The sequence below is a fragment of the Oratosquilla oratoria genome, chromosome 27, assembly GCF_046742065.1.
Source record: "Oratosquilla oratoria isolate Oo_2021 chromosome 27, ASM4674206v1, whole genome shotgun sequence".
Taxonomy (NCBI): Eukaryota; Metazoa; Arthropoda; class Malacostraca; order Stomatopoda; family Squillidae; genus Oratosquilla; species Oratosquilla oratoria.
Window position 1 is genome coordinate 27,362,977 of NC_134803.1, and position 11,346 is coordinate 27,374,322.

Here is an 11,346-nt window from a genome sequence, read left to right on the forward strand (position 1 = left end):
TACATTTCCCATTCTCGAGCTTCGTTTCACTTTTAATTCCGTCGTTTAATCATCCTGTGTTTTATTTCTTCTTGTGTGTTTTTATTTTAATCTCGAGACTCAATGATATTAACTTTTCTTTTGTCACATCCCCTCTCCTCATAATCTGCTTCACCTCTTCTCATTATAATTTAATATTCTTGTTTACATTCGTTTTTGCTCTCCCAGTTCATGTAGTGCGTCCTGTAGTCGGGGATAAGAACATCGCCGTCGTGTTCCCCAGTGGGTCGTAATAGGTAACTCAGTGGGTTAGAGGGGCTTTTATACTGTCTAACGGGTCGTCGAACGCGGTTTGACAGACACGTGTTTAAAGTGATGTGTGAACGGGGTATTTGGTTGTCGAACGTGTAAACCCCCCTTAGACCAGCGGCACAATAAACAGTCATCAATACACACACACTTCGCACCGGGAGCACGTAGTGTGGTGAGTGGAGACAAATCTCCACTCACAAAAGTATGTTGAGAGGAATTCGTTTCTTTTCTTATGTAGCTGGGGAGATAAGAATGCCGCCACTGTTTCCCATGAGGGTCGTAAATTGCGGCTACATGGGGCGGAGTGGGGGAATTGGATCTTTCTTTTATCTATATATATATATATATATATATATATATTTTTTTTTTTTTTTTTTTTTTAGGAGTCAGGATATGCTTTGCTTAGCCCAACCCTTACAAGGGGAATGTTCCTTTTCGCTAGCAGTAATCGGCGCTTCTATCCCTGGGGACAAAATCACACCAAAGAAGCGGAACCATAGAGATGGTAGGAGAAGAATTTGATGGTCATCTTAAGGAGAGAAGGAGAACGGGTGGACAGTAGAAGTTAAAAGTGATCATTCTTGTTATCTTGAGTGGAAATAAGTTCCAGATCATTACAAGGGCGAGGTGGTGGGTGGGAAAGAGATTCCATTGGCCTCAGCCTCATCACTCAGCTTCACTCATCGAATCACATTTCACCGGAGTGCTGTCGACGTCGATCGCCCTAAGCGAGCAGTGAGCAAGCAATACAGGTACAGTGTAGGATCCAACACTCTGGCCAGTCAACACCCCGAGTGAAGCATGTTTGTAAAAAAAATAATAATAATGAGATTACATTACTAAATGCAGGCAATCAACTGCCCGACCACACACGTACCCATACAAAAATCTAATGACCAACTCTATTTACCATCGTTACACCACGCCTCATGCGTTCGTAAACAAGTACCAGCACGCGCGCACACACACACACACACACACACAAACATACATATACACATACACACGCGTACACATACACGCGCGCGCGCCTCTCTCGCACACGCTAACATAGTAATTCTATATGAATGTTAATCTTTCTGGTAGGTGCGTAGTCTGCAGTTCGTGAAAACAGGGCCCCCGGAAACCGAACTCGTTGACCTAAAATCTGACTCATTAGCTGCCCTAACTTCAGCACTGCACTCCCTCCCTCCACACGGTAAAAGGGGCAAAGACGTCATAACAGCCAGGAGATGAAAGGAGACAGATGAGGAAAAAAAAAGGGAGGGGAGGGCAAGGAGACCACACGCGGTGTCACAATACCACACACGCTGTTCGCTCTGTTAGATAGTATTCCGCTGTCCAATTCACCTACATGTCAGGCTCCTTTACTATTCCCATTTCTCGTTCTCTTTTTTTAATTGACTTCTCTATTCCGTCTGCCTCACTCTCGTTTAATTTCGTAACTGGTGTCCCTTAATTTAGACATTTTTCTATTTTTTTTTATCTTGTTCTCTGTTTCCTTTTGTAGTATCGCCTTCTGTGCAGTGCACACCAAGTTTGCCACACGGCGATCACCTATGTGACCACGCGTTTGACAAACCGTCATATCTACAGTAGTCATCGGTAAATGTCCTATGATCCCCTATCAAATTTCAATGAATATATATAACTAATAGATGTTATTGCATAAGTCCAGTGCCATTCACGAACATAAATGTTATCACATGACAGATAATGAGTTAATATATGAAATACTTGGCGACAACAGTTATAGTTGATTAATTTACTCTATAGCTATCTGCACGACATTTTATGGTTCCTCCATCATGATTTTTTTAACGAGTCTAATCTTTCCCCGTTATATGATCAAGTTTATGGTGACCTGCCTGGCTTTTATCAACGTGATTCTATTCAGCTGAAGAGTTAACACTATGCTCAACAACACTGTGCCGGTTTAGTATGTGGCCTAAGATTTTTTCTCTCTGCTATAGTATGTGGCCTACCTATTCAACGCACCGAGAAACGCACCCACCTCTGCAGGTTAGGTTGGGCTAGGTTAGGTTAGGGTTAGGTTAGGTTTAAATGAAAAAAATAAAGTATTGTTGTTTGTTTTAATTTTTTTCCTGAAGTAAGACACATTCAAATAGGGTAGGCCACATAGTAAACCAGTTTCAAAAAGGTAGGCCACATACTAAACCTGCACCAACAGCACCTACAGTAGTGACAGTAAAAAAAAATCCAGACAAAAACCTACCTTAACCATTTAGAAATGCAATTTTCATAGTGGGGTTTTATCCAATGGATATTTGTCCGGTGAGGTTTTATTCAGTGGGGAATTTGTCCGGTGGGGTTTTATCCAGTGGGGATTTGTCCGGTGGGGTTTTATCCAGTGGGGATTTGACAGGTGGGTTTTTGTCCTGGATTACGTGGTGACTGCCCTACCTCCCCCCCCTCTTTCAGTGCTCTTCTTAATTTCCTTGTTCTCTCCTCCTCTCTAACTTTAGTTTCTGGGTAGGTACAAGTCCTGTGAATCACAATTTTTTCCCCCTACAATCCCGTAAGTGCCCTACGAAGATCACCTTAACATATCAGAATTTAGAAAACCTTGCATTTCATCTTTTGTTGTTTTTATACAGTCTTATCTAAAGAATATTACTTTCATCGCAAGGAAATTAGTGCTCATAGAAATTCATCAAACAAATGAAATATGTATATGCATAGTTTCAATATATATTGGGACAGGATCGGATGTCTGCAGTAGTGCATACATAGTGGACCTAACTCTTATATAAATGTCATTAAATTCAAAGCATTAATGTTTATTTTATTAAGCAAACATCTATTCCAGTCCCGTTGGCGGACGTACATGGTTGGCCTCAATGTGATATGATCACTCGATCCAGATCGGTGATGCCATAGCTTGCCCTCAAGTCGCAATTTTTTCTATTTCATTTAATTTTCTATGTGGCCTATGAATCTACGAATTCGATTATCAAAAGCTAAGTTTAGAGAACTTCGCGGGGGTCAATGCGTCGCTACTCATGTCGGAGGTCGACGTGACGGTAGTTAGAACCCTGCCGCCAGCTAGTTGGACCAAGGTTATGGTTCAGTGTATTTCATGCTACAAGGTCCTCTGTAAAGGGCACCATCCTAACCTCACGATAGGGGGAATTCGCGACGTTAAACCGAATCAATCAACCAAATCAATATGATCTATGAATGCATAATTTTGATCATTAACTGCTCGCCTTCTAGAACTTCGCAAGTTCGCCTTTTAGGAAAGACACTTTCTAGAGACAATTTCTAGATACACTTTCTGGGAGCCTCACCTACGGAGGCGGAACTAAGCTTGATCTAAGAAAAGAAAATGATAGGTGGTAAAGGACATGGATTTGCCTAGTGTAGGCCTTATGGTCTCTTGCAGACTCCTTCATTCTTATGTTCTTAAAATAAAAACCGCGCGGCTGAGGGGACCATCTCGTGCGGCCAGGCTATCGTGACTAAAAATATACATTTATTCTATCTGCCGACAGGCGATATAATTCAGTCAATGAAAGCCCTCGACGCATGTGGAAGAGTTGAACAACCTGACGAAGCGAACGATACATTCTGAGACGCCACGAAAAGTGGTTTTGGAGCTCGCCTTAGCCATCCGTGAAATTTGCTCTTTTCTTCCTTTTAACCTGACCAAGCCGAAAGAAAGTGATTTGAGTCGTGTGACACAGACCTTGGAAATAGATTCGGATCTTGAAGATCTCGCCTGATGTATCCAATCTCTTTCTCTCCCGTCACAAGGGAGGGATTCGCCTCAGATACGAGAAAAAGTACAATTACAATGTAAGTCAGTGGAGGCGTTCACACACAATGCGATGCAGCCGCGGTTTCCGCGCGGTTCAAACCGCTAGTGTGAACAGAGCCGTACTTTTTTACTGCAGTATTTGAGGTTTCCATTGCAGAACACCCGAGGCCCCAGAGTAGCAGGCAACGATTACCATAGATCCCGTAGAAAACAAATAGTGTATTCCTGCTTATGATGCGAGAAGAAATGAATTCTTCTCGACGCAATGTAGTGTTTGCTGTTATAAATATATCAGGCTACCTCTAAGCTATATTCAACCGAGAAGCATTTCGTGCAAAAAAAAATATATAATGATAATAATAATAAAATAAAATAAAATAAAATAAAATAAAATAAAATAAAATAAAATAAAATAAAATAAAATAAAATAAAATAAAATAAAATAAAATAAAATAAAATAAAATAAAATAAAATAAAATAAAATAAAATAAAGGTAAAAGAAAAGAAACTACCCGGTACAGGTCTGATTCGTCGAGATATACAATACCCCCTACTAATATATGTACCGTCATTGTCCGAACATCATTTATCTGTATTGCATACCAATCTTATTCTTTCAGAATTGAAAATTTAGCACTGAATTGGCTGAGTAAATTTTTTCGGTTAACTATTCTATGTCCAAGTTGCACCTTAGAAATTATATCATAACTGCCGCAACATGATTTTATAAGTCGGGGCAGGGGGATGTCTCAGTACTCGCCTTTCGCTCAAAATCTTTACTCTGACTCCAGACTATTTTCTTCAGCAGGGAGGAAACTCTATACCCGAATGGATTAAATCAGTCATCAACTCGCTTGTACCTGCGCTGCAATCAAAAATGCATTTTTTTTTTAGGACGGGGGACTCCGAGAATGGGCCATCAGTCTACGCTCACGTGGCCTAATTGCGAACTATGGTGCCCCCTTCTTCCTCCTCCTCCTCATCTCGTGCAGCGTCCCCTCCCCCACCTGTTTATGCCTTGCAGATTCTTAATGACCTGTTGCGCAGAGGAGGGAGATCGCTACAAATATTATCACGAACTACATAACCAAACTTAGCTCCTGGTGGGTCTCGAGAGGGGAGCCACGTGAGTTCGAGGGGCTTTTTGTGAGTTCGTGTGTACGTAAAGGTACGTTTTGCTCAGTACGATTATCGCTCAACGATGGTCGTCGAACGATTGTCTAGAACACTAATTCTTTGTTTTTTTAATTGGGCCTTTTTGCTTCGAGATGCAAAGTACGAGGGTGATCATGTTACCCAAATATGATGCCAGGTAGGATGCACATCACCTACCATTGGATGTGGTCAGAGGCTTATAATTAATCCCACCGAGCAAAATGTTCCTTAAAATTTTAGTGCACGTCTGCTACTGTCCAGGGGGTTGTTTAACTCTTCACTTTTAAATATTCTGTCCAGACTAACTCCACCGCGATTCTTTTCAGGTTGGAAGGACATCCGGTTCGTAAGCGGAAAGGCCCAACATATATTGCCAGGAAGGTCCGTGCGTCCATCTTCAAGGTCCGGGAAACTTGTGGGAAAGGACCTTAATCTTCTTTGGGAATTTCTGTCCAAGTTTCCTTAAGAAAGGACATCTCGAAGTGGGACGTTCTAAGAAATCCATGGACCAAGACTGTATCTACCATTGGCTTCACTCTTAAATACTACAGAGGATGTCATCTTTTGCGAGGATGTATCAAATACATTTCATTACGTCATTCATTGACGATGTGTGTTCGTAAGCGAATCGTTCCCGTCGTGAATCTGATTAATCGGTTTAATGTCGCGAACTCCCCTATCAGGAGGCTAGGATGGTGCCCTTGGTACCACTCACTGGCGGTAGGGTTCGAACTACCGTCACTCCATTAGTGCTGGTGAGTTGAAATGGGGTGCGATGTGGGCAAGTACGGGAGGGGTGAGTGCCTACGCACCATCCACACTTGTCAATGGAAGCAGAATAATACCAATATATGTGTCCTATACCCCATCATTTGAAGCACCAAGGCTGTTCATCTTTCATCCTTTGAAACTCATACGATGGTGGATAAGGAAGGAAGCTGAAGTGTTCTGTGGGCGGTGGTTGGGGGAGGCTCCAGACGATAACAAAGCGTGTTCCGTGTTGGTAGAGGAGGCGCATGCTGTATGCGGCCGGATAATTTTTTGTTTGGGACGGGTCAACGCCGACAGGATAGCGGGTGACAAGATACGATGGGAAATTACATGGTCTATTGTGTTGGGAGTTCAAGTCGAGACTGAACGACTTATAAGTTAGGGAATATGATTCGCCCGTGTTCGAATTCTGGTCTGCAGATCGTTTGGTGGCGGCAGTGGAAGTGACGATGGAGGCGGCTGCGATGGGCTGGGTAGGAGGGAGCAGTGGTTGCCATGGTCTGGTATCAACATGTTCGTACATTGGCAATGAAGGCCAGTGTTGCGCAATGATGTCTTCGTTGTTACTGAGAGCGAGGTGTGCATCAATATCGGTGAGGGTGGCAGGTCCAGAATAAGCCATGGTGCCTCGATAATATGGCCGAATGTAGGCAATCGGTGCTAGTGGAGGTTCAGTGGAGTGGGATCCGGGACATAATCCCTCCCGGACACAATCCCCCCGGATAAAATACCTCCGGACAATATCCCTCCTGAACAGAATCCCTCCACAAAAGTGAGCGGGGTGGACAAAATCCCCCCCACATTATTCAGATTAGCAGCTCTCCTATTATATACCATCACATGCAAAGCAATTAACATATTACCTTACCGAAGTGCTAATGCATACAGTAGATATTTATATACTTGTGTGAATAAATCATTTATGAAAAAAGTTTTTTGCGTCACTGCTACACCTTACTAACATATATGATAACATTATATATATCAAAATACATAAATGAACATACTCACATATACAGTCAAATATTATATGAGAATATATACTAAAATACATTAATATATAATTACATTAATATATTGAAATACATAAACATATACTCTAGGAGGGATTCTGTCCAGGGGGGATATTGTCTTGGGGGGATTCTGTCCAGGAGGGATATTGTCCGGGGAGATTATGTCCGGGGGGATTGTGTCCAGGAGGGATTATGTCCGGACACCGTGGAGTGGGTATGGCGTAAAGGCACGTCATACTCCTCGAACTGCGCATGCGCACGCGGACGGAACACTGGACAGGGGGGTTTTGGCCAAGAATAGGATTTTCTTATGGCAAATATTGACTAAGTCAAGTCTTATAGCCCTTAAAACTACTTGTACCACAAGACTGACGCCTAGTGATTACTGTTGTGCTCATCTAGATCTTCATTATTCTTTTCTAAATAGTAGGTTAATTGTGGACGTGTTTACATTCATAGATAAAGATAAAGATAAAGATAAAGATAAAGATAAAGATAAAGATAAAGATAAAGATAAAGATAAAGATAAAGATAAAGATAAAGATAAAGATAAAGATAAATATAAATATATAGATACAGATATAGATACAGGTAATGATGATGATGATGATGATGATGATGACGACGACGACGACTGTCGAGCACGGGGGGGGGAGAACATTCTGGAGGTCCATTTGATCCGTTTGTTTTGTCGCTCCATTTTACGACAACTAACTTCATCCAGCCGTGCCCAGGCACTTTTACTCAGTAGGGGGGAGCTCTCCACCCCCACCCTGTCAGCGAGAGGGTTAAAAAGAGTTAAACAGCTCTCGCAGGCACTCACTTATCACCCACGGTGGGAAACCAGCGCTAAAAGCTTTCTGCTCAGGGCCGCATAATTATGTTTGCTGAGTACTTCGGTACAAAATCTCCAAATGGATCGCCATAGCAAAGGGTTAATTGCCACCGGGTGAACCCCTGCCAACACGGACACTGACCCTCGCCTGAACAGAATCATGTCTCATTCAGGCGGTATCACACTGGTCTGTTTTTCCTTCGACTGTTGGGGTAGATTTGCAGTTCGCAGCTTTCTGGAAGGAATCCGGTATCCTGGAGGAAAATAGTTTTCCTCCAGTATAACAAATGACATTCTATGTACATTGTTGAGAATAGAAAATAGCTTGCCATAGTGATTTTACGGCGGAAAAAAATTGGAGGTGGGCGGTACCGACGATTAATCGGAGGATGCAGGAAAAATAGCCCACAGGTATCGAGTTTTCGCCATGCGCCTTCCGCGACGTACTCTCAAATAACCATGGGTGTCTAGGAACGCTTTCAGGCGTCATGATCACGTGTGAAAGCGTCCATAGATACCCATAATTATTTGTGAGCACGCCGTCGTGTCGTAGACAGCGCGCGGCGGAAAGTTGATATGTGTAAAACGAGTCTTAGCCAGTATAAAAATTCACGAAGACGTTGTTAGCGAACAGTAAATGAATGGAAGTTCCATCTCTTTAACACGGGGCCGTGTATTCAATGAATCGTATCGATTAGCGTTAGACAGAACACGTCATCCTAGTGAAGGGTTGATTTAGGTGGAAGTAAACCCTCCACTTTTTGGTCCCGCCCTCGACTGATAAAAATCGTTCGATGTAAAACTACGATTTGCTCTGTGCGATTATCGCTCAACGATTATTGTTCGTTGGAAAGGTAACGTGGCCAATCAAATATTTTGTTTCGTTTTCTGTATTATTTCCAACATAAGTTTTTCAAACATTCCGGAGTAAATATAATATAAGTTCAAACACAACTGTAAACCGCACTCAGGCACGTTCTTGTAGAAATATAATTTTGTCTCACGTAGTTTAGTTCACAAGTTTCTGTAACCCTAGGTCAACACTAATTCTCTGGTCGAGCAAAACGTACCTTTAACTAGAAAAATAATAATTGCGTCATCCCAATGATAGAGATCACTACTAGGAAGCCTAACAGTCATCACATCTGGTAGCCATGGCAACGTTGTCTCTTTTTCCTGTCTGTCCTATTATTAAGTAGACTCATTGAGTTACTCATCTCTGTATGTTCTTCTATTCTTTCTACTTCCCAACTGACTTTTTACGTTCTACTTTGTCACTAAAGTATTTATCATAATATGGTCCATGATACTTTAATTCTGATTATTTTATCTGACCTTCGTTATACTTTAAAACTAATTCTATGTTAACTTCTGATTTTGGCATCCTGGGTTCTGCGTCTTCCTTGCCACAGCTTATCCCTCTGGTGAATGATGCGTTTAAAATGTCATTGCTTGTGATATGACTTGTTCCTTCACACTTTTCTTATCTCTGGGGCCCGTATTTCTGAGTGCGGGTTTCTCTATTTTACCCTACAATACAATGCAATACGTTCATGGTTCCATGATGATAGTCAAACGATTGTCTAGAGCATGTGTTCTCATTAGGGGTGAAATTCACCCCCAGGGGGGAATTTTGGATTTTCTGGGGGTGAATTGTAACCACAATAAGTTTACGGGGTAAGGAAAGCAATTATAGGTTTTGGCCGATCTGGCCTGTCACCTGGAATTATACGTGTGCTGACCCAAGTTAATCTTAGGATTAGGAAAAAACAAAAGGATTTTTAGTAATATTTGCATATTATTTAGAATGCACCTTTTGAAACAAATTATCTTGGAAAGGAGGGGCGAATGACATTCTGACAAATTGTGAAAGAGGTGTATGGGCCAAGCAAGGCTGAGAACCACTGGTCTAGAGCATTAATTCTTTGTTTTTGAATGAGACTGTTTTGCTTTGAGCTGCGAAGTACGAGACTGATCATTTCAACCGAATCTACTAACGTGTTTACCTAAATATGATGACAGGTAGGATACACATCACCCACCATTCGCTGTGGGAGACTAATAACCTCACCTAGCAAAACGTACCTTTAACTAGAAAAATATTAATTGCGTCATCTCAACGATAGAGATCACTACTAGGAAGCCTAACAGTCATCACATCTGGTAGCCATGGCAACGTTGTTATCACTCTCCAGATCAACTGACACGCCAAGTTCCGCAATTCAGTGACACAATTATTATCCCCCTTGGCGATTTTTCTCAACTGAGGAAAGAAATCGGACTAAAATTGAGGTATTTGTACATAACCAACCCTTTCGGTGCAATGATGCATTATCTTTACTCTAATGTGACAGGCGTCTGTCTATTTTATTTGACTGAGGAAAGGTACCTAGCAAATCCGGGCTAAATGAAATCGGGTAGCACTATTTTGTCATATCCAAACATGTACGTAGTACAATATTGGAAAGGTCGATATGTATGCGTGTGTGCGTGTACGTGCGTGCATTTGTGTAATGTGTGTACATTTGTGCGTGCGTACGTATGTGTATACATATATGAGTTGTGTTGAGTGAGTATATGTATGTATGCATCCATACGTACATGTATACTCATAGGCCTTGCAGCTTTGTATTATCTTATGTGTTTAAAAATAAACAGAGAGTCCGAGATTGGCTTCCGTTTTGAATGTGGATTTATTCCAGAAGCTTTGGGTTTCTTGTTCGAAAGGTTTGCGAAGGGAGACCGCACCAACTCGAGCCACAGAGGAACCGGAAAGAACTATAAAAGGATAACTCGAACACGTGTTTCCAGGAAACCGCCAAAAGCGAAACGAAATCCGGATTGGCCATTTGGCGACTCTTTGAAGAATATTAGTTATTAAGAGTATTTCAAAAGATCAAAAGTACTTTTTGGAAATGTTATTTGGCGGGGTGGAGGGGGAGGGAATTACCTCTGTCGATTATGAATTAAGATGAAAAAGTTGTCTATTCGTCTCCTCCCTTTTATGATATATTTTACTTGCAATCAGTTCTGTATCGCTTTGTTTTGGGGGATTTAGTGCACGTACGCACACATATACACACACACATACGCACGCACACACATTTGAGGCTAGGTATGATCAATTGGAGAGTAGGAGATGGGATCCTACGAACGTTGTTCCTTTCCTGCGCGCGCATACACGCGCACACACACACACACACACACACACACACTTTTTATCATTGGAGTCGTCATTCTTCAGCGCAAGTGCATAACAATGAAAAATATTTTCACAACGATCGATGTCAATTTTGTTTTTGTCTTAACTAAATTTGCTGCCGCCGATGAATCTAATCTAATTGGATTAGATGAAATTATCTAGTGTTATATTATATATTCTTTCCTGGCAATACCAAATACTAACGTCATGATCCTCCAACCGTGGACTGACATTTGGGCCACGGGCATTTAGTCCAGGGATATTTGGGCCATGGGCCACGAAACACACATTTGGGACA